Source organism: Ambystoma mexicanum, chromosome 9, assembly GCF_040938575.1.
Source record: "Ambystoma mexicanum isolate Mex_15411 chromosome 9, UKY_AmexF1_1, whole genome shotgun sequence".
In the NCBI taxonomy this organism is placed as follows: domain Eukaryota; kingdom Metazoa; phylum Chordata; class Amphibia; order Caudata; family Ambystomatidae; genus Ambystoma; species Ambystoma mexicanum.
The window spans coordinates 543141089-543162099 of NC_090931.1; the positions used below are offsets into that span (position 1 = coordinate 543141089).

General features: G+C 47.1%; 1 protein-coding gene across 3 annotated transcripts in view; it reads left to right on the plus strand.

Moving 5' to 3' along the window:
- Positions 1-21011, plus strand: part of RNFT1 (ring finger protein, transmembrane 1) — a 424054-nt gene that overhangs the window by 25671 nt on the left and 377372 nt on the right. The gene's annotated exons all lie outside the window — the stretch shown is intronic.

The window sequence follows — 21011 nt, forward strand, 5'->3', positions numbered from 1 at the left end:
CTAACCTTTCTCCCTGGCTGTTCAACCAATACTTGGCACCTCCCGCCCACCGCATTGCTGCTCTCTGCTCCAACTTTCATTGCTATGCGGATGGCCCTCGGCTCGTTTTCAGGCTCCCCTCTGCTGCTTCTTCTCCCTCTCATCCCAGATTGTCTGTCTGCAATCCAGGAGTGGTGTGCTACCAATGATCTCTGCATGAATGCCAGCAAGATGGAGATCCTTCTCATCGGCACACCTGCACCTTCTTTTCCTGTCGCTCTCTGGCCCGGCCACTCTTGGCCCTCTTCCTGCTCCCACCTGTGAGGCTAAGAACCTCGGGGGTCATCTTCGACTCCACACTCTCCTTCTCTCCTCACATCTCTGTTGTCTCTAAGAAGTCAAACTACCAGCTGCACCTCCTCAGAGGCATTCTTCCTTTCCTCACCTTCCCCCAGAAGCTCACTATCTCCAGAGCACTGGTTCTCTCTAGGCTAGATTACTGCAACAGCCTCTTTCTAAATCTGCCTGCTTCTACTCTCCGCCCTTTACAACTCATCCAGAACAGGACTGCAAGACTTGTCCTTGGCCTCAAGCCCAGGGACCGTATCCCTCCAGGCCTGAAATCTCTCCATTGGCTCCCAGGGGCTGCAAGGATCAAGTCCAAGACCCACTGCATTGTCCACAAGGCCTTCTGGGGCCTGGAACTGAAATATCTCCAACTCTCTCTTTGGAAATATCTTCCTACTCAAGCTCTTCGCTCCTACAACTCCTTAAGGGTAAGTCGTTTCTCCAAGCATCTAGTTGAGGGCAGATGGAACAGCTTCCCAGCCTCTCTGAAACTCGAGCAGAACCATCTCCGGTTCCAGAAGCACCCCAAGACCTTCCTCTTCCCTGCTGATGATCTGTCTGATAATGCACTGGTCACCTGGTTACCCTCTGAATTCGGGCCCAGGACCCCCCTCCCCGCCCAGTTGCACTCCTGCACTGCCTCCTGGCCACCTTTGCACTTGTGTTCTGTATCTGCAACACTGCAGTCCCCTTACCTGCACCTGGCGTCTGCGCCACTTGTTGGCTGCACTACTTGTTGTTTTTGATGCCATGTCTGGCACTTGCCCAACCTCCCCTCCCCCCGTCGGTTTCCCCCACTCCTCTCCCCTGTACTTGCACAATCTCAATGTCACTAGGCCCAGTAAGATCATGTCTTTGTCCTCCCTGTGTTTCCCCTCCCTTGCCTCGTGGCGCCTTGAAACACTTGTGTGTAGGTGCGTTCTAAATATCCTATCGTAACAATGAATAAACAATATAATCAAAAGTTGGAGTATGGCGCACATAACAGTGAATCAAAACATAAACCCATATAAGGAATACACACAATTTCCAATGTGTCATCACAACCACTGAAGTGTCCAAACAATAGTGGATAGGCTGAGGTTGACTCAAGAATGTTATTATTTAACTAATGCCTACTATTTGTACATTTAATGATATTGTAGCGAATACACTGAAGCGATGTATTGCAAAAGACTCCGGAGCACCGTGCAGAGTACCAATCTGCACCAGAGGGAGAGGACGTGCTTCGGTGTCCTTCTGTGTTTTCTGTTCGTATGCTGCTTTTTATACGTGGAGTGCGGCTTTAAGAAAAAAATAAAGCCCCACTGACATTAAAAACTCCCCAACAGTGTGCTCCGCGCTGGAGTACTGTGCAGAGTACCAGTCTGCACCAGTCCGTGACGGGAGCCGGGGGCCGTTCGCTAGGCTCTGCGAGGCTTCACGGCCCACCCGTCGCTACCCTGGAGCTGTCCCGGAGCTGACATGGACCCAGACACTGATCCCCAGGTGAGGTAGGCGGTGACCTCACCGACTGAAATTTTGAACTTTGATTCTCTCCTCTGACGAACGTTTGATTTGCTACTTTGTCACTCCTGTTACGTACGAGATCATCTACCGTCTATTCCTCCAACCTTACTTTACGGAGACCATGGAGGAAGACCCGGATTCACGAATCCTTAGAAGCCATGTGAAAAAAAACTCCCTGATCATGCTTCATTCTCCTACTCTAAATAATCCCACCCCGGCGTTAAGGATGGGGAAAACAATTGAACCTGTATGTGACTCTTGTGATCCCGCTGCAAGTACGGGCTCTTGTCTTCCCTCGCCCATACTTGGAAGCGTGTGTCAAATGGTGGCCTTAACTTCTTTTGGTCAGAGCGTCCATACAAATAACACAGACCACTTACTGGTTGCAGTTGACTCTCGAACTTCTTTGCTGTATGCAGCCTCAATGCCGGCATCATCGCCCACCATGACGAGCATGGGGAGAGGAGCCCCTACACCTAAAGACCTAGCTGGGTTGGTTCCACCCGCCAGCGCTATTCGCCCCACGACCGCTTCGGCGAGTGGCCTACCAGCGAGTGGATCGGAGGATCCCCCGCGGCCGGTCTAAGGGGGGTCGCTAAGGTGGGAGGAAATGATCAAGCGCCATTACAAGAACCTCAGGAGCAACCCACAGCTCTTATTGGGGAGACTTTTCATATACAAACAGCTACTGCCATAAAGTTCTCTACGCAAACAAGACCAGAGGCTGTAGCAGAACCCAAATTAGAAACGGCTGCACTGAGCCCGGAGAAGTGTAACACTCAAGCCATCTCCTGGGATCCTCACCAAGGACATAAGGAAACTCCCCCGCAATTGACCATCCTGGCCATGGTCCACCAACTGTCGCAGGAGGAAGTGCCTGAACAAACTGGCACCGCAGCAGCATCTCTCCCAATGCATGTATCCCCTATGCTCACCGAGGCAACCCACAAGATAATACCTCATCTGAATCCAGAAGCACTGAAGCACTCTCTTGACTCAGTGCCAGAGGAGACCCTGGGCCCCAACTCAGCTGAGGGCATTCACAATCAGAGCGCCATCTCAATACTCCATTCAGACTCAGACGATGATTACCAGTGCAATGCTTCTGTCATTTCCAATCCTAAACTGAACTCGCCAAACAACAAGAAAAGAATACAATACAAAAAAAGAGGGAAGCCTAAACCTAAACTTCCTATGCCGCAAGAAACCACTGGCAAAATATTTCTGCAAAAAAGAAAAGAGCCCAATGCAAAAGAAACCAAACCAAGTAAAAGCTTGGCTTCCCAACCCCATCCCAAAAAACGGGGGTCTGGGAAACGGTCTCTACCAATTCCACTCCTCCGCATGCCCTCCTGATTTTTTTTCAAAACACAAGGAAAGCAAAAACTATCCAATGAGTCTGGACTCTCGGATGCAGCAATTCTAGAAGCGCTGGATGAGACTCCGCTGCCAGCTAAATGCAGAAAAACATTCTCTGCCCAAGACGACAATCACGACGTGCTGACTAAAGAACCCTCTCATCTTCCACTTATTGCCGAAAACGCTACAACCATTGTGCCCCGCTCCTAATTGGAAGCACTGGAAACAAGACAAGATGTAACAGGCCCATCACGGCAGGGAATCACTACAGCTGCACCGGCCTGTGCCCAATTGGACCTGATGAGTCCGGCCCAGGCGACACAACCACAATCTAAAGAGGCCCATGAAGGACATCCCGACCATATGAAACCAAGCCAAATCCTAGAGGTCCAGATACAGAAATCTAGCCACCCTGAGGCATCTATACCGGGCAAAACAAGAGAAACACCACCAACAGAAGCCCGAATCCCCCAGCAAGGAATGTTGGATATACTGGACCTACTTCAGCCAAAAGCATATCATCACACAGTGGAATGAGCCAACAATCTTGGACGAAAGTTCATCTAGCAACTCAAAACGCTCGATGATCTCACATGATCAATCAACAGACCCACTGTTTCAACGCTTCTTGGGGAGTGGTCCATGGAACTCGTCACCAAGGTTACCTAATCTACCGGAGGCCGGCGGTATTTCAGCTAGACGCTGGCACTCAGTTACGAGCACTTTAACAACAGACTGTAGAGATTCTTCCCCAAAAAATGGAAGGCTAACTGATTCTCAACCATCTTCGCAAAAAGACTCTCCAAATAATAACAGAGATATGACCACGGTTATGTCAGCTATAACAATCGCTATGGCCCCATTTTGCAAACTTTACGAAACCTTAGGCGACGTCTCGAGAGCAACACAGCTACACTAGCAATCATACAATCGAAGCTGACCTTTTTGGAAGGCTTTATAACGGCTATTGATTTGAAATATGACATTTCACAAAGGAAAAGAGACATAATTGAGCCTGAGCCCGAAAACGCCACAGTGAATACAAGTGAAAAAGACGCACAGGTGAGGCAGCAAGTACCAAAATCAACACAGACTCGGCCGATGAAAGGAAGCAACGAAATTGCACCAATATTTCTTACTAAATCCAAAGCAGCAACAACTCTGAGTAGACCACATTTGAAGATTAATTCCGCCCTTGCTCAAAACGCTGGACAAGCACATAAGCAGGGCCATGAGAGAAAAGCTCTTAAACTGGCGGAGAAGGAGCAAACCGACCTTCCAGCCCGACTACGAACACGGGCGGAACTTGCTGGGCCTATACTGGTCATTGTGCGAACAAAAGAAACTTTTACCTCAGGCCCAATGCAACCGACGGACGCCTCTGAAACAAACCTAACTCACTCAATTCAACCAGTGAATTTTTAGATTCCAGTATCTTAACCAATCTGTCTCAGCATATCGACCGAGACCTACCTACCAGCTCTAGGCTACAGCACAAGGCTGACACTGGCCAAAAGGAAACCCAAAACAGTAGCAACCCGGCTAAGAAGCCCCTAGTCTTGTCTCCTGCCAAAGGCCCAAGAGGGGATGGGCCATTCCCACAACAATCGAGGCAGGATGAACGCCTATAACCTGCAAGAACAGCACCACATGCGCTGTCCGCAGCTGCTACAAACGAATCTCGACATGGAATTCTGCCGATACTACATAGATCACCAGAAAAAACACAGGCGACTTCAAATATGGAGAAATCCAGACGCCTATTTAAAATCGAACAGATCTCCGAGACAAATACATGGTCCTAAATCGCAGAAAAGTGCTAAAAATCACTGCGTCCATATCTGACCTAAAGACTGAAAACGGAAGACTTCATACTAATTGAGCCATATCATAGAGACAACAAGGCAAAAGCCTATCTTCACATTAAATCAGCTGCAATTCAACACGTGACCCGGGATGCTGGAAATGAACTAAAATCAGTCGGACTCCTTCTATTCGAAATAAAAAGCCCAGCCACACTAGCCAAAAAAGGAAACCAGGAAGATTTGGCAGCTAAAAAGAGAAAAGACCAACTGAATTCACCGGATCATGCTTCCCTTCAAAGAGCTGAATTGAGGGCCCATTTCGGGGTTATTTCAGATGGGGGGAAAAGGAGCCTCATGGAAAAGAACGTAATATATCTCGAAGAACAGACCAGAAGGCCGTTACGGGGAGACCCGTAGAGAAACATTACCGCAAATATTCGACCGACGTATCGGAGGTCCTGCCAACTCGAGATACACGAGACAGAATTAGACACAGCCCGCCGCAATCCTCATTTGAAAGACAACACGGACACCATAGAAGAGAAAGGCTAAGAAACTACTCTACTCAACGAAAAAGATTTAATAGTTACAGAAACCGTCGGCATCAGTCACCGTCCAACAGGCTTTCTGATACATTGCCCAGGACAAAGACAGAACCAACCTCAAGGGGACCGTGAAATTGGCTAAAAGGAGTGCTCACCACAAACGGAAGCAAATAGCAACTACCAAATGAAGTGAAAAAATCTATCCACCCAAGGATGTTGACACTAGCCTCATGGAACACTAGAGGCAACGCCCACTTAACTGATCCCAATAGTGAAGATCTGGGTCGCTTTGACATCCTCTTCCTCCAAGAGACTTGGCTCTTAAAGAAACCATCCATGGATGGATTTGAAATTGAGATCTCCCCGGTGGTCAGAGGACTGTTAGGCCTGCCCTCTGCGGGCCTACTTATCACTGTGAGGTCAGGCCAAAATCTGAAAATCGTCAAAACTATCGTGAGATCCTACGGGATCCTCGCAATACTTATTGAATGGTCTCACTTCTCGGAAACAACAAGGCGACGGTCCGTGATCTCGCTTGCAGTCGTCACAACCTACTGGAAGCCACTTCAAATACAGACTTTTGCCAATCTATGGCCGAAACTATTGACGCTATTGCAGTTAATTGTAATATCTCGCATGTTCTAATATGCAGAGATTTAAACGCCAAATGTTTACACCCTAAAGAACCACCTCTGTATTCTACCCCAACGTCACTTAAGGAATGAAGAGGCCAAGTTTGGTTTAATCTGATGCCGGCAAGAAATATACACAATGCGGCATGGATCAAAGCTTGGCAACCGCAAATTCCAACTTGGGAACGAGGTACCTCGACGGCCAGTCTGGATCACATCTTCGTTTCACACGCCTTGTGCTCAGAAATTGAAAGTTTCAAGGTGATCAAAACTCACCAGAGTGACCACACCATGCTCATTATGGGATGGTCCTCTGTTTCCCAAGAACCCGGCAGCTACACAGCTTTGGTCGAGTCCAATCCCCAACAAACTCGACTACGCTTGACAGCTGCCAGTGTCAGTGCTATGATCCATCAATATGCCACAGTTGGGGATGCTATAATGACATCGGAGACAAATTTGAGACCTAACTACATCCCACTCTTGATAAAGTACAAGTCCCGTCAAAAAGAGGAAAAGCCTTTCCCCATCATCTTCAACCATACATATGACAAAATGATAGCTGAAAAAAAAAAGTGGTGAGAAAAATCAAACGCCTGCAAAAGCTGAAAACTCCAATCATGGAGGGGAATTGTGGGCAAAAGAATTGAAATGCTATAAATCCTGGATCAGATTACGAAGGGCGGCTCTCTACCAAAACGATGCCGAAACCATGATGCGAACACTATCGACCAAAAAAATCAGCTGATTTCTGGGCCTTGATTAACATCTCGCAAGGACATTCAAGGACAAACATGATCAACTCAGTTCCAGAATCTGCCTGGGTAGTTTTCTTTACGCGTCTCTTCGCTACTCCGACAACAAATGTGACCCTCGCTCTGGAACTCAGTCGTACTCCCTGGGTTGATCTTTCCAAAAAAACAGACATCACGGCGGCCATTCAAAAGCTAAAAACATCTAGAGCTCCGGGTCCTGACAGCCTTACGAACACTGATTTTAAAAAATATATCACTGAATGGACAGAGCCTTCTGTTCAGGCACTGCAGATCCAGCAGACAGATCCCAGCGTCATGGACAAAAGCAACTGTCATTCCAATCTTTAAAAAGGGAAGCAGAGAAGACCCGGCAAACTATCGGCCTATAGCCCTATTGGACATCATGGGCAAACTGTTCGCCACCCTTCTTCTCCAACACTTCCATCACTGGGCCAGATCTGCTCCGTGTGAAGACCCTTTCCAGCTCGGCTGCAAGAAAAATGGCGGCACAGCAGTGAATATTCTCATACTCCGTATTCAAAAGGCTAAGATAAAGCAGGGAGCCCCAGCAGTCTATGCTGCCTTTATAGATCTGTCGCAGGCTTTTGACAGAGTCGACAGAATGCTCCTTTGGAAAAAGCTGAAAGGGTGAGTTGCCCAGAAGAAATTCTACAGCCGATCATAGCTCTCCACTCGAATGCCACCCTACGCGTCCGCCTAAACAAGCAAGGCTCTCTCACCAAAGAAATTCACGCAGAAAGAGGAGTGAAACAAGGTTGCCCCCTGGTTCCGGCCCTCTTTGTAGCCTTCCTGGGACACTTCCAAGATTCTGAAGTCAATGTTCGGACCTTTCCACCTAAGCTTGGTAATACCGTGATGTCCCGTATTCTCTACGCAGACGATATGATCCTCTTCGATCAGACCAAAATAGGTCTTCAACGTCAGCTAGACAATCTGGCAGATTATATGGCCACCAACAACCTTACCATAGACAACACCAAGACAAAAATCATGATTTTTGCCAAAAATCGCCAACCTAAGAACTCAGCTAAGTCACCTCATACCTGGTCAGTGAATAACTCCCGTATTGAAGTTGTCCCTCACTTCAAATATCTGGGAGTCATCGATGGAACTACTCAGGAGACAAAAATGCAACTACATCTCTGGAATAAAGCAAATAATCTAACCTCACAAATGAAGATGATAGACCATAAGTTCGGCAAATTCTCATGGATCCCAGCAATCAACTTCTATAAAGGCAAAGTAGTCCCTGCACTAAGATATGGCATGGATGCCATGATTAACACGATTAACATGCCTGGTCCACTCTGGCAAAGAGCTGGCGTTAACAAAATGTGAGGACCTTAAGAAGTGGATCACCCGCCAAGAAAACAAACTGGAAGAGGTTTGTGATCTGCAACCCACAAAGAGTGATCCAAAAATTGAAAAATCAAAATTGGATCACCACAGGTGAACATACAGAGATCAAATTCCTGAAACACCTGCCGCCAACATACAATAGGCTTAAATCTCCTTTGGCCTATGTACAAAATTTCCAGACAGAAGGCTCCGAAGTACCTTCTTAAGAGCGCGACTCAATCTGCTCCACACAAGAGCGATCTTGCGGATAAGAAGCCAGGCCAGCGTCACTACATGCAGACTGCGTCTATCCGAGGACTCGAAAGAAACACTTCGCCATCTCCTGTTAAACTGCCCCATTCTCAACCCAGAACGCTTAGCCTTTCTGGCACCCCTATGGGTAAACTCCGTCCTGGTGGAAGAAGACACATGGTGGTGCCGACTCATCTCTGGGGAAAAAGCATGTTGGGCAGTAGCGGCATGCACAGTATTGGAGGCAGCCTTCGCAAAAATAAACGCCTAAGTTCCCTCCTAGCATTCAGTGCACTTCGAATCGTCTGGGAAGCTATATCCGTATCACAAATCCAATGACGAAATCTGAGCAATGCGCTTGGAGGGGACTTTCAAGTGTGCTGGATTTCTGACTCTCAGGTGGACCAAGATATAGGCGTCGCTGAATGCGTTCCCTTGACTGTGTGTCCTCCTGACTATTTGGGCACGAACAAACCATCCAAACAAGCAAATAACATTGAACTTACTGAAACTGCTCGGATGAGCCTATGTATTTACTTGAAAACTGAAATCTATTTGATTTGATTTTCCTTTCCTTCTTGTAAAAATCATTTGTTTTTTCATTATATGCAAGTAAATAAAAAAAAAAAAGACTCCAATTCAAGTGAAACTGTCACATCTTAGACATCAACCAAATTAGAAAGAGGAGGCAAAAATAATAAGACAAAATTGCAGGTGAAATGTAAGTATAATGAAAAGTGAAAGAGGTTACCATTCAAAAAGGTAGCTCAACCAAGGGTTCGGTAATCAGCAATTTTAAGATGGATTATGCGCAGCAAGGCACTTTCCCCACATCTCATCTGTGTGTGATGATGTTCGCTACAATATAAAATAAAGTAGAAAAGTTGAATACTCCTACAGTCAAACGTGTGTGTACATAACTAAAGTGTCCAGTATGTATATAGACTTCTTGTGGTTTAGGCCTGTACGTGCATGGTTTATGAGAATGTTAGGTGGTGCACTGGGTGGTGCACACGTTGGCTCGACGTCTATGGACCCTAAAGTGCAGCACAATCGCTTCACTTGATAGCAACTGCCCAGGGCTGTACATTTACTTTAAAGTGTGTAGGGCTATGTCAGAGATGTAAGAAAATGTCTGACAAGAGCGGGCGCCATCTTGTAGCGGTAAGTTAATTGTTTAATCTCAATGTTGTTATCGGGAAGTAAGAAACCAAATTAATATATGTAAACCAATTACCTATATAATTAGAATACGATATGAAAGATAAAATACAGCTTAAGGGGTCGGTGCCTGCACAATAAAAACAGTATTCTAAAAAGAAAAAAAAACAGAGTAGAAAAGCAGGACTAAATGAACTATTGAAAAATAAATGGCCAGAAATATATGGAGAGAATGAATTTCACCAGACGGACATATCAAATTAAAATATGTTAGTCTTAGCTGGGAAAGTTTTGGAAATCATTTTTGGCATGAGTGCCCAATTAATACTGTCCTTCAACTTGACTACATGACTTTGGGTTCTGTGTATGCATCCGTTGTTTTAAACAATGTAAATATCTACAATGGTCATCTGGCTGAACTACCTTTACGACAACCCACTTCAAACCACTGCCATTGTGTCCCCATTCCACGTGATGAGATACTAGTGCTGCATTCAAAACAACAGATGTAATACAGAATCTATGTTCAACAATCTTTATGGCTACCTTGCGACTGGTCATTCCAATGTATGCTTTCTCCTTGTTTTTTTGTGTGAACATTTTTATGAGTTTTATCCGGCATAACCACAAACAACCACACAGAGCAACGGGCTCTAACATAATATGCATAATTTGCTCAAACATATATGCTCATCAGCTCCTACTACTACTACATAACCCCTCCCCCTCAACGTAGACTACATGTTAACTAGTCACTCAGTCATATTTATTGCATCAACATCTTCCATTTGCTGCACGCTCCCTCCCTCCCCTTCATTAGCGAACAGTGTTAACGTTAGCGCTATCCATCTTTGTATGTCTATTCCCGTCCCTGCATGTTGCCTTCTCCCACACCCCTGTTACTACTGTGCACCACTTTTCCAACTCTTTCCACCATCTGGGGTCACGCGGTTCTCTTGCGTCTTTCCACCCCATGGCTATGCTACGCTTAGTCATTATATAAGTCAGGTCTTTACGTTTATTCAGTGGTTTATCTTTCAAGTTCTTATAACAACCAAGCATGAAGGCCTCTGGTCACTTGACATCTAAATCAATACCTCCTTGGGCCACCTTGTCTGCCACCTTCTTCCAGAACCCATGTATTACCGAACACCCCAGAACATGTGTGTGGGCCCAGCCTCTTCCGCTCTACATTTAGGACACTCTTGCCTCCCGGCCCCTTTGAAGGTGGAGATAACAGCGGGTGTGAGGTATGCTCTCTGTACTATAAATTGTACTATACATTTGTATGAGCTGTAATCTGGCGTTCCTGGATACCTTCTTGTGGTACAATTTTTTATTTTACCCCATTCTTTCTCTTCAAATGTCTTTCCCCGGTTCCTGTTCCCATTTAATCTTGTATTTCAGTTCTGCTCGAGAGGTATAACCTATCAAGATCTCATAGATTCTAGAGACTGTGTGTCCACCCTCCGCCACTGTGAGCAACATCTCAATGTCTTAATTTCCAATTTCCCCTTCCACGATATTCGGCCATTGTCTGCGTAGCACTCTCAGAACTTCGTTGTACAGCAAGAACTGTCCCGCTTGTATCCCCGCACCCTCTTGCAACTCCTCAAATGTTTTCCACCCTCCCTCGCCCTGTAGATCCCCACCGTGGCCACTCCATACATCTCCCACCTTGATTCTATCATGGCCCTGCCGCCCTCCCTGCCCTTCAGTACCCCCACTATTGGTGTTTGTGGAGAGAGTGGGTCCACTATCCCCATCACCTTACAGGCTCTATGCCAGACTCAGATGCCCAGTTTCACCAGATAGGGGTGATCGTGTTGCCCCTTAGCGGAGACCCAAAGGAGGTCTCTGAGATATCTGCGTCGCAATGCGGGCTGCAGCAGTGCCCTCTCTGTCGTGGGATCATTGGCCATCCATTTCACCACATGCTGCAGCTGGCACACTAGGAAATACAGTTCGAAGTTCAGCACCCTTAATCCACCCTGATTTGTAGTGTGTTTGTGTTTAGGACAACCCTATTCCACCCGTCCAGCCACAGGAACTCCCTGCACAATCTCTCCAGTTCCCGAAAGAACCGCCTTGCAATGTCATATGGGACATTCCCAAAGCAATGCATAAGTCGTGGTAATTCCACCATTTTTAACCATGCTGCCCACCCCATCTTTGACAGGGGCAGTTTACTCCAGAACCCCATGGACACCTCCAGCCTTGACGAGCACTGTTATCTTCATGCTCTTGGGAGGGGTCCCGATGTTTGTTAATACTGAGGTATCTAAAGGAGGTCCTGTTCCAGGACAGGGAGAGGTCTGGCAAGTCCTCTTTCGCCCTCTTTGCGGTGGCCGACAGCGGGAACAAACTGTCAGATCTTGCCCTGCCCTTCCCCTGCTCCTCAACTGAATCTTCTGAATTGTTGTCCTTGGAAGAGGATGATGACTTCTTCTGGGATCTTGAATCTTCCCTTGGTGTCTTATCCTTCGATTTCCTATTGTGTAGATAAGGTCTGGCTCCCTCAGAGGCCACCTTGACAGGGATTGGTACCTGTCTGAGGGGAACTCCGGGGAGCCAAACCCCAAAGTTCAGGGAAAAAGCCGGATGGCGCCAAAAAATCCTGATTGTGTTTTTCTTGTGGTAGATCCGGTTTGACGAGGATAGTACACACTGGGAAAAAGAGTATGCCCGGGGCTAGGCTTGGATTGGAGAAGAGCTCCGGAGTGCAGATCTGGAAGTTTGCGAAGGATCTGGTAAGTATTACTGCAGCCTGAATCCAAGAGCTATGTCTGAACACTTGGGTGTGCGGCTGATTTCAGCCGCGGTAAAAAAGGAGGAGCATGCTTAGACTGAAGGAGAGACGGTATAGAGTACCGCGAAAGTAAAGGTAAGAAGTACAGAGCTAGAAAGAACAGATGAGGAGAACCCACTTACTAGAAATAGATATATCCCACGAAGGAAACCAGTTTGAACACGGAGAGCCGTAGGAGAAAACGTGACCGGAGAAACTGAACCGAAAGCGGGAAACGGCGAAGCTGCTGGTAAGGAAACAGAAACAAAGAGAGGAGGAGGAATGTAGCGAGCGTCGCTGAAAAGAAAAGGAAGCCGAAAACCTCCGAAACAAGCCCGGCAAGGAGTCGGGCTGAAGAAGGCTGTGATAAACTCTCTGGAAGGGAAAAAGAGGACAGCTAACGCGAGGAAAGCTGCGGAGCGCTGAGTATCAATGAGCAGATACAACGCACTGGTTAGTGGGTGGGGTTTGGTAATGTACCCACGGTGGCCATTTTAGGTGAGGACTAGACCGCTTGGATGGGAACTCTAAACTGCAGTGCATTTCCAAACATGCCAGAGTTTCCATGGTCGAATCCTGACAGTATAACCCCTTCCCCTCCGGGGACCCCCCGGCTTCCCAGGATGTCACACATGGAAGCGTCTCAACAACTTAGGAGCGTGAATGTGGTGTCTGGGTTCCCATGTTCTTTCTTCCATTGAATAACCTTTCCAGTGGACCAAGTACTGGACTCTGCCTCTGAGATACCGAGAATCCGCCAGATAGTCGACCTCATACTCCTGTGGATCTTGTCTAGTGGGAGGCCTCATCCTCTGTGTTCTCCGTTGATATGGATCCTCCTTACATTCCTTGAGTAACGAGGTATGAAACACTGGGTGTACTCGTTGGAGACTCTTGAGTAAACGTAGGTTAAAAGCTACAGGTTTAACTCTGGCTAGGATGGGAAATGAACCCAAATATCTGGGGGCAAACTTGCCAACGTGAATCCAACGAGGTAGGAATTTAGTAGACAGCCAGACTAATTGTCCGGGGTTCCATTCAGGATTAGCCAGTCTACTCCGATCTGCCCACCTCTTATGGGTCTGTTGGCTGTTTTCTAATGCCCTCTTAGCCATATTGTGGACCTCTTTGAGTTCAGTTAACATGTCCTCAATGGCTGGGGTTCTTGTTGATTGTATCCCCGTCCATGGCATTTGCTGGGGATGGTAGCCATAGGTGCAATAGAATGGACTCATTTGGATTGAAGTGTGATGAGAGTTGTTATAGGAGAACTCGGCTTGAGAGAGGAAAGAAGACCATCTTTCCTGTTTGTTGCTGCAAAAGCATTGCAGATATTGTTTGAGCGTCGCGTCGAGTCTTTCTGTTTGTCCGTTACTTTGTGGGTGGTAACCAGAAGAAAGAGCTTTGTGAATTCCTAGCTGTTGACATAAAGTGGCCCAAAACCTTGAAGTGAATTTAGACCCGCTGTCGGAGACTATCGTTCCAGGTAGTCCGTGGAGAAGTACCACATCTCTGAGAAAAATGGCAGCAGTTTCAGGAGCTGAAGGTAGTTTGGGATAAAGCAGAAAAATGTGCCATCTTACTGTAGGAGTCTATTGTGACCATGATGGCGATCTTATTCTCAGAACTAGATAGGTCTACAATAAAATCCATGAATATGTGCTCCCATGGACAACTGGGTAGCTGGGGTTGTTGAAGCATACCAAGAGGTTTGCCGGTTCTGTATTTGTTTGCAGCGCAAACAGGACATGAGGACACATTTGTCGACATCCTTGCGTAAATCGGGCCACCAAAAGCGTCGACTGATTAGATCATAGGTATTCCTGATACCCGGATGTCCGGAGAGGGGTAGATCATGACACCATGACAGGACTTGATCCTGAAGTTTCCCAGAGGGAAGGTACAGAGCTGTACCATGATAGTAAAGGTAGTCGCATCCTTGAGTTACTGTGACTGGGAAGCTGGGTTGCTGGGCATACAAGGTTATGAGTTCATGAAGAAACGGGGACACCTGAGCTATCACCTTTATTTCTGGAAACAAGAGATCGTGTTCTTGGGGAAAACTTGTCTCTTCTTCTTGACTGCGAGAGAGGGCATCAGCCATCTTATTTTCTGAACCAGGAATGTATTTTATTTGAAAGTCAAATTGGGAGAAAAAGTAAGCCCATCTGGCATGTCGGGCATTAGACCATTCCATCTGTTGTAAGACTCGTAGATTTCGATGATCTGTTCGGATAAGGAAACGGTGTGCTGCCCCTTGAAGATGATGTTGTCATTGCTGACAGGCTAGCTTAATGGCTAGGAGTTCTCTTTCTAGGACAGAGTAGTTGCGTTCACTCTTTGTCAGAGTCTTGGAGTAATAAGCAACGGGGTGGTTTAGTCCGTCATCTGCTTCTTGTAATAGAACTGCGCCAACAGCTCCTCCAAAAGCATCCGTCTCAAGTAGAAAGGGTTTATCTTGATCTGGTTGTATCAAAATCGGAGCAGAGGTGAATAAGTTCTTGAGATGAGAGAAAGAGTCTCATTGTTCTTGGCTGTATTGATACTTGATTCCTTTTTCGAATAATCCTGTAATGGGTAGCATAAGATTTGAAAAGTTTTGAATGAATTGGCGACAAAAATTTGCCAAACCCAAAAATCTTTGTATGTCCTTGACACACCTTGGTTCCTTCCATTCTAGGATAGCCTTAATCTTACAGGGGTCCATCTCTATACCATTCTTTGAGAGTATAAACCCCAAATAAGAGACTGATGTGACTTCGAATTGGCATTTTTCTGGCTTTACTAGGAGCTGGTTGGTTTGGAGACGGTGAAGAACCTTCCTTACCAGAGTGCGATGATCCTGAAGTTCTCGTGAAAATATCAGAATATCGTCCAAGTAGATGACTACTGAAATAAATAACATGTCAGAGAAAACCTTGTCGATGAATCTTTGAAATATAGCTGGGGCATTTACTAATCCAAAAGGCATCACCCTATATTTGAATAACTCAAACGGGGTCCTAAATGCGGTCTTCCATTCATCCCTGCTTCTTATTCTCAGGAGATGGCAAGCTCCTCTGAGGTCCAGTTTGGTGAAATACCTTGCCCCTTTAACAGATTCCAAAATTTCTCTTATCAATGGCATGGGGTAGCGGTCTCTCGTGGTGATTTGATTGAGACCTCTGTAGTCAATACAAGGTCGCAATTCTGACAAATCCTTTTTTGGAATGAAAAACAATGAGGCCCCTCCGGAAGACCTCAATTCCTGGATGAGTCCGTTCTGTAGATTTGCATCCAAGTATTGCCTTAGAGCCTGTCTCTCAGAAAGCGATAATGGGTACATTCTTCTGAAAGGGACATCCGAACCTGGGAGGGTTTCCATGGCACAGTCTTCCGTTCTATGCGGAGGTAAAAGTCTGGGGATGGTGTCCTTAAATACCTGCGCATATTCCTGGTATTGCGAAGGAATTGAGGATACTATCCTGAGTTTGGATGGTCTGTTCTCTACGATCTCTTCCTTTCCCTGAGGAGTGGTCATGCAATGTTCTTTACAAAAGGTAGAGTCAAAACTTACTCGGTTGGAGGCCCAATCTATGTTGGGGTTATGCTTCCTCAACCATGGTATTGTGATCACCAGAGGAAAATGAGCTGCTCGGATCAAATCAAATACAACCGATTCTTGGTGTCCGCTTAAAGCCATCTGTAAGGGTAAAGACTCCATATTTATGGGTCCAGAGCACAAAGGGGTACCATCTACCCCTTCAACTGGAATCGGCCTTTCCTTATGTTGTACAGGTACCTGATTTTCTCTGGTCCAGTTGATGTCCATAAAGTTGCCGACAGCCCCACAGTCCAACATGGCTAATACCTCCATGGGTTTAGTACCTGTAATCCACAATTTGACATGAAAAACCATCAGACTGTTATCCTCTTTTACTTTGATGGGTCTTGTGAGATAGCAAGCTTGGTAGTTCCTTCCCCCGACACCTCCCTTGCATAGGACTGGGGGTTGTAGTTTTCCTGCCGTCGTGGGGGTACCTCTGGACAGTCTAAGTAAATGTTTGGAGAAGCCACAATACATACAAAGACCTGAGTGTCTGCGCCTTTTTCGTTCGGTTGGTGTTAAGGGTCCACGGGTGGCTCCTATCTGCATTGGTTCTTCTGTAATTGGAGGTTCTCTTGAAGGCGAGGGAGCAGAGTTAGGAGATGAAGAGAATAATCAGGGTCTTCGTCTCTCCTGTCGGCTTTCAGATAGCCGGTATTCAATCTGTAATGAGAGTGTCATAAGGTCTTGAAAGGAGGGAGGTCGTGCTACTCGAGCCAGTTCGTCCTTTATATCGTTGTGTAGACCTCTTCTAAAAATGGTTTGTTTTGCTGAATCCGGCCATTCCGCCTTGGCTGCCAAAGCGGGAGATGTAAGTTTGTAGATCTGTGGTTCCTTGTTTGACACCCAGAATAGCCTCCAGCGACATATACAGGACTTCGGGACGGTCAAATCTCCCCTTGAACAGTTCCACAAATCTGTTGAAATCATTAAGCGAGGGATCATTGTTCGAGACCAGAGGGGTTGCCTAAGCTAGGGCATTACCTGTTAGGTTTGCAATAAGGAACCCCACCTTCGATCTGGCAGTTTCATAGGCATGTGGCCTAAAGGCAAAGTGCACCTGGCATGCATCCAAAAAATCTTTAAGCCCTCCTGGATAGCCATCATATTTACCGAATGACGACGGCATGGGTGGTAAATCACCCTGATCATCTCTGTGTAGCACTACTTGTTGACGCAGTGCAGCGTTTTCAGTTTTGAGAGATTGCACCTCACTGGTGAGGCCTTGCAGGGCAGATACTAGTTCTTGGTATTGTTCTAGGGAGGCCATCTGTTTAGTCGGGCGTTGTATCCCGTCAGATCTTGCCCTGCTCCTCACCTGAATCTTCTGATTTGTTGTCCTTGGAAGAGGATGATGACTTCTTCTGGGATCTTGAATCTTCCCTTGGTGTCTTATCCTTCGATTTCCTATCATGTAGATAAGGTCTGGCTCCCTAAGAGGCCACCTTGACAGGGATTGGTACCTGTCTGAGGGGGACTCCGGGGAGCCAAACCCCAAAGTTCAGGGAAAAAGCCTGATGGCACCAAAAAACCCTGATGCAGTGTTTTTCTTGTGGTAGATCCGGTTTGACGAGTATAGTACACACTGGGAAAAAAGAGTATGCCTGGGGCTAGGCTTGGATTGGAGAAGAGCTCCGGAGCGCAGGTCTGGAAGTTTGCGAAGGATCTGGTAAGTATTACTGCAGCCTGAATCCAAGAGCGATGTCTGAACACTTGGGTGTGCTGCCGATGTCAGCTGCGGTAAGAAAAAAGGAGGAGCACGCTTAGACTGAAGGAGAGACAGTATAGAGTACCTCGGAAGTAAAGGTAAGCAGTACAGCACTAGGAAGAACAGATGAGGAACCCACTTACTAGAAATAGATAGATCTCACGAAGGAAATCCGTTTGAACACGGAGAGTCGTAGGAGAAAACGTGACCGGAGAAACGGAACCGAAAGCGGGAAACAGCAAAGCTGCTGGTAAGGAAACAGAAACAAAGAGAGGAGGAGGAACGTAGTGAGCGTCGCTGAAAAGAAAAGGAAGCCGAAAACTTTCGAAACAACAAGCCCGGCGAGGAGTTGGACTGAAAAGGGCTGAAGAAGGCTGTGATACACTCTCTGGAAGGGAAAAAAGAGGACAGCTAACGCAAGAAAAGCTGTGGAGCGCTGAGTATCAATGAGCAGATACAACGCACTGGTTGGTGGGCGGGGTTTGGTAATAAACCCACGGTGGCCATCTTAGGTGAGGACTAGACCGCTTGGATGGGAACTCTAAACTACAGTGCATTTCCAAGCATGCCAGAGTTTCCATGGTCGAATCCTGACACAAACATGATTTCCTCTTATTAATTTGAATGCTTGTGGGCGTGCTAGAGTTGTGCAGCACCTTCCAAAATATATGGCAGATTCACCTTGTGTCTCTCACATATAGCAGCACGTCATCTGCATACATGGATATCGCTTGTCTCACCCCATCTATGTCTGTCTATGCCCACATCACTGTATTCCTGCCTCTGGTACGCTGCCATGGGCTCTGCTGCCAAGATGTATAACATCGGGGACAGCGGGCACCCCTGTCTAGTGCCTCTGTATAGTTGCTACGTCACTGAGTACATGCTTCCCGTCTTAACCCTGGACATTGGTATTGTGTATATCAAGCGCACCCATCTCATAAACAACGGGCCAATACCCATCTTCGTCATCGTGGCATATAACCAGTCCCAATGCACTGAATCGAATGCCTTTGTGGCGTCTAAGGAGGCGACTGCACATTGTGAGGCTCAATCCGTTGTGCTATAAATCACGTGGTGTGGCCGTCTTAAATTCTCCAAGATGTTTCTCCCGGGCATGTACCCTGTCTGATCTGGGTCAATTAGCGTGTGTATCACCCGCCGAGTCTACCAGCTAAAATAGCTGTAAGGATCTTGCTATCTTGGTTTGTAGGGACAGAGGCCTATAGGAACCGCATTTCGTGCTTACCCTATCTTATTTGAGCAGTGGCAGGATCAGGGCCTCCCCCATGCTCCCGGGTAGGATGCTATCTGCAAACGACTCATGATACACCCTGGCCATCAGCAGCGCCAGTATATCCACATAGGCTTTGTAGAATTCACTCGGGAGCCGTGCGTCCCCAGAGCCTTCCCCGTCTGCAGGGATCTAATAGTAGCCGCCGCCACTTCCTCCGGAGTGATGGGTGCCTCTAGTGACTCCGCCTGGGGACCATCTAATTTGGGTAACTTTATCTGAGCAAGAACATCCTGCATATCTTCCTCGGTGCCACCCTGGGGGCTGCATATAATGCCTTGTAGTACACAGAGAACATCTTGTTTATACCCACTTGCGTACGCACTTCCTTCCCATCTGCGTTTCTGATGGAGCAAATTGGAGTCCTGGTGGCCTCACGCTTGCACAGCCACGCCAGCGTCCTCACCGGCTTATCCCCTTGCGCATGACTCCTCTGCAGATATTTTACGTAATTAAACTTCCCAAACCTGTCCCACTGTGCTAGGCCTTTTTGTTTCAGTGGGATTATCTCATCCAGATGTTCCTTGCTTGTCGAGGCCTCCCTCTCCCTCCTCTTCAATTCCCCCTCTGATCCAATAATATTCTGTCTAGATGCCCTGACTCTGAGAACTCGAATCTGCATTCTACTCCCGTGAACATGCAATCTATCTTGGTGTATACTCTGTGGCACTGAGTAATGGGAATATCCACTTTTTTCCCATGTTCAGCCCTCCACAAGTCGTGCAATTTGAAGTGTTCCACTAGCGTGTTCAATACCTTGGCCGGGGGGGATGGCCGCCTGTGCTTAGTATCAGACCTATCTATGACTGGGTCCATCGTAAAATTAAAGTTCCACCCCCCCCAATCAAGGTGCCGCTTCTGTATGGGCCTAACCTTGCGTATAACGATCTGAAAAACCCTGTAGCGTCATGGTATGGGGGCGTAGGTGTTTCTTCTAATAGTGCTATGCCAACTTTATTCTTCCGAATAAACGTGCTCACTCTCTTGCATTTCATTTAATTGTTAAGTCCCCTGACATTCCAAGTCATGATTCTAATCGTGTTAGCCATCATAGCGCATTCCTAAGGCGTTAGTGGGACCGCCAGCCTCAATAGGAGTTTGATGCAGTCTGCAATAATCTCAGGTAGGCTCCCTGTTACTATCCCACCCCCGCCCCTTGCCCCCTACCACACACATAACACACTTCAAACATAACTCGATCCGCTATGCCATGCATGCTGGGACAACCCTGTTCCCGCTCCATTCAACCTGGTCGCAAGACTAGTTTCCTGGTGCCCTACGGACGGGCCCTCTATAGCGGCCCTCAACTACCTAAGGGTGGGTATTGGGTCTGGGTTAGCGTTCCCTCTATTGGGCGTCCGTGATTCTCTGTCCTGCTCCCACTATTTTAACTTATCATTTCTGGCCATTACATTCAGTTGTCCCCTTATATGGCATAGTTGGGCTCCACACCGCTTCTTAGCTGCTCAGTTCTTCTGTTATGACGCTGACACTCAACACGCCTATCCGTGTTGTCCAGCTCCTTGGCTGTGCTCCGGTTCATCTGGCACTTGTGACCTGTCCATCCATTCTTGCGTTTCCTCCGGAGATTCGAAGAAGAGGGCCTTGCCGTTATGAATCACTTTGTCTTGCCGGGTATATCAGCATATACTTAAATCCTGCTTTCCCTAGTCTGGCTTTTGTGGTGATGAACGGTGCGCTCCTCTTCTGAACTTGAAATGTGTAGTCTGGGTACAATGCTATTTTTGTGGAGTCTTTGTATCGTCCCCCCTGCTCGAGAGAAAAATACTGGCCTTCTCCATATCTTTATAGTTCAGCACCTTGGCTATCACTGTCCTGGGCGGGGTGCCCAGGGGCGGTCTTCTGATGAGGGAGTGATGTGCTCTTTCTATTGTAAATCCATGGGAGTGTTCATCTGCTCCAATTGCCTG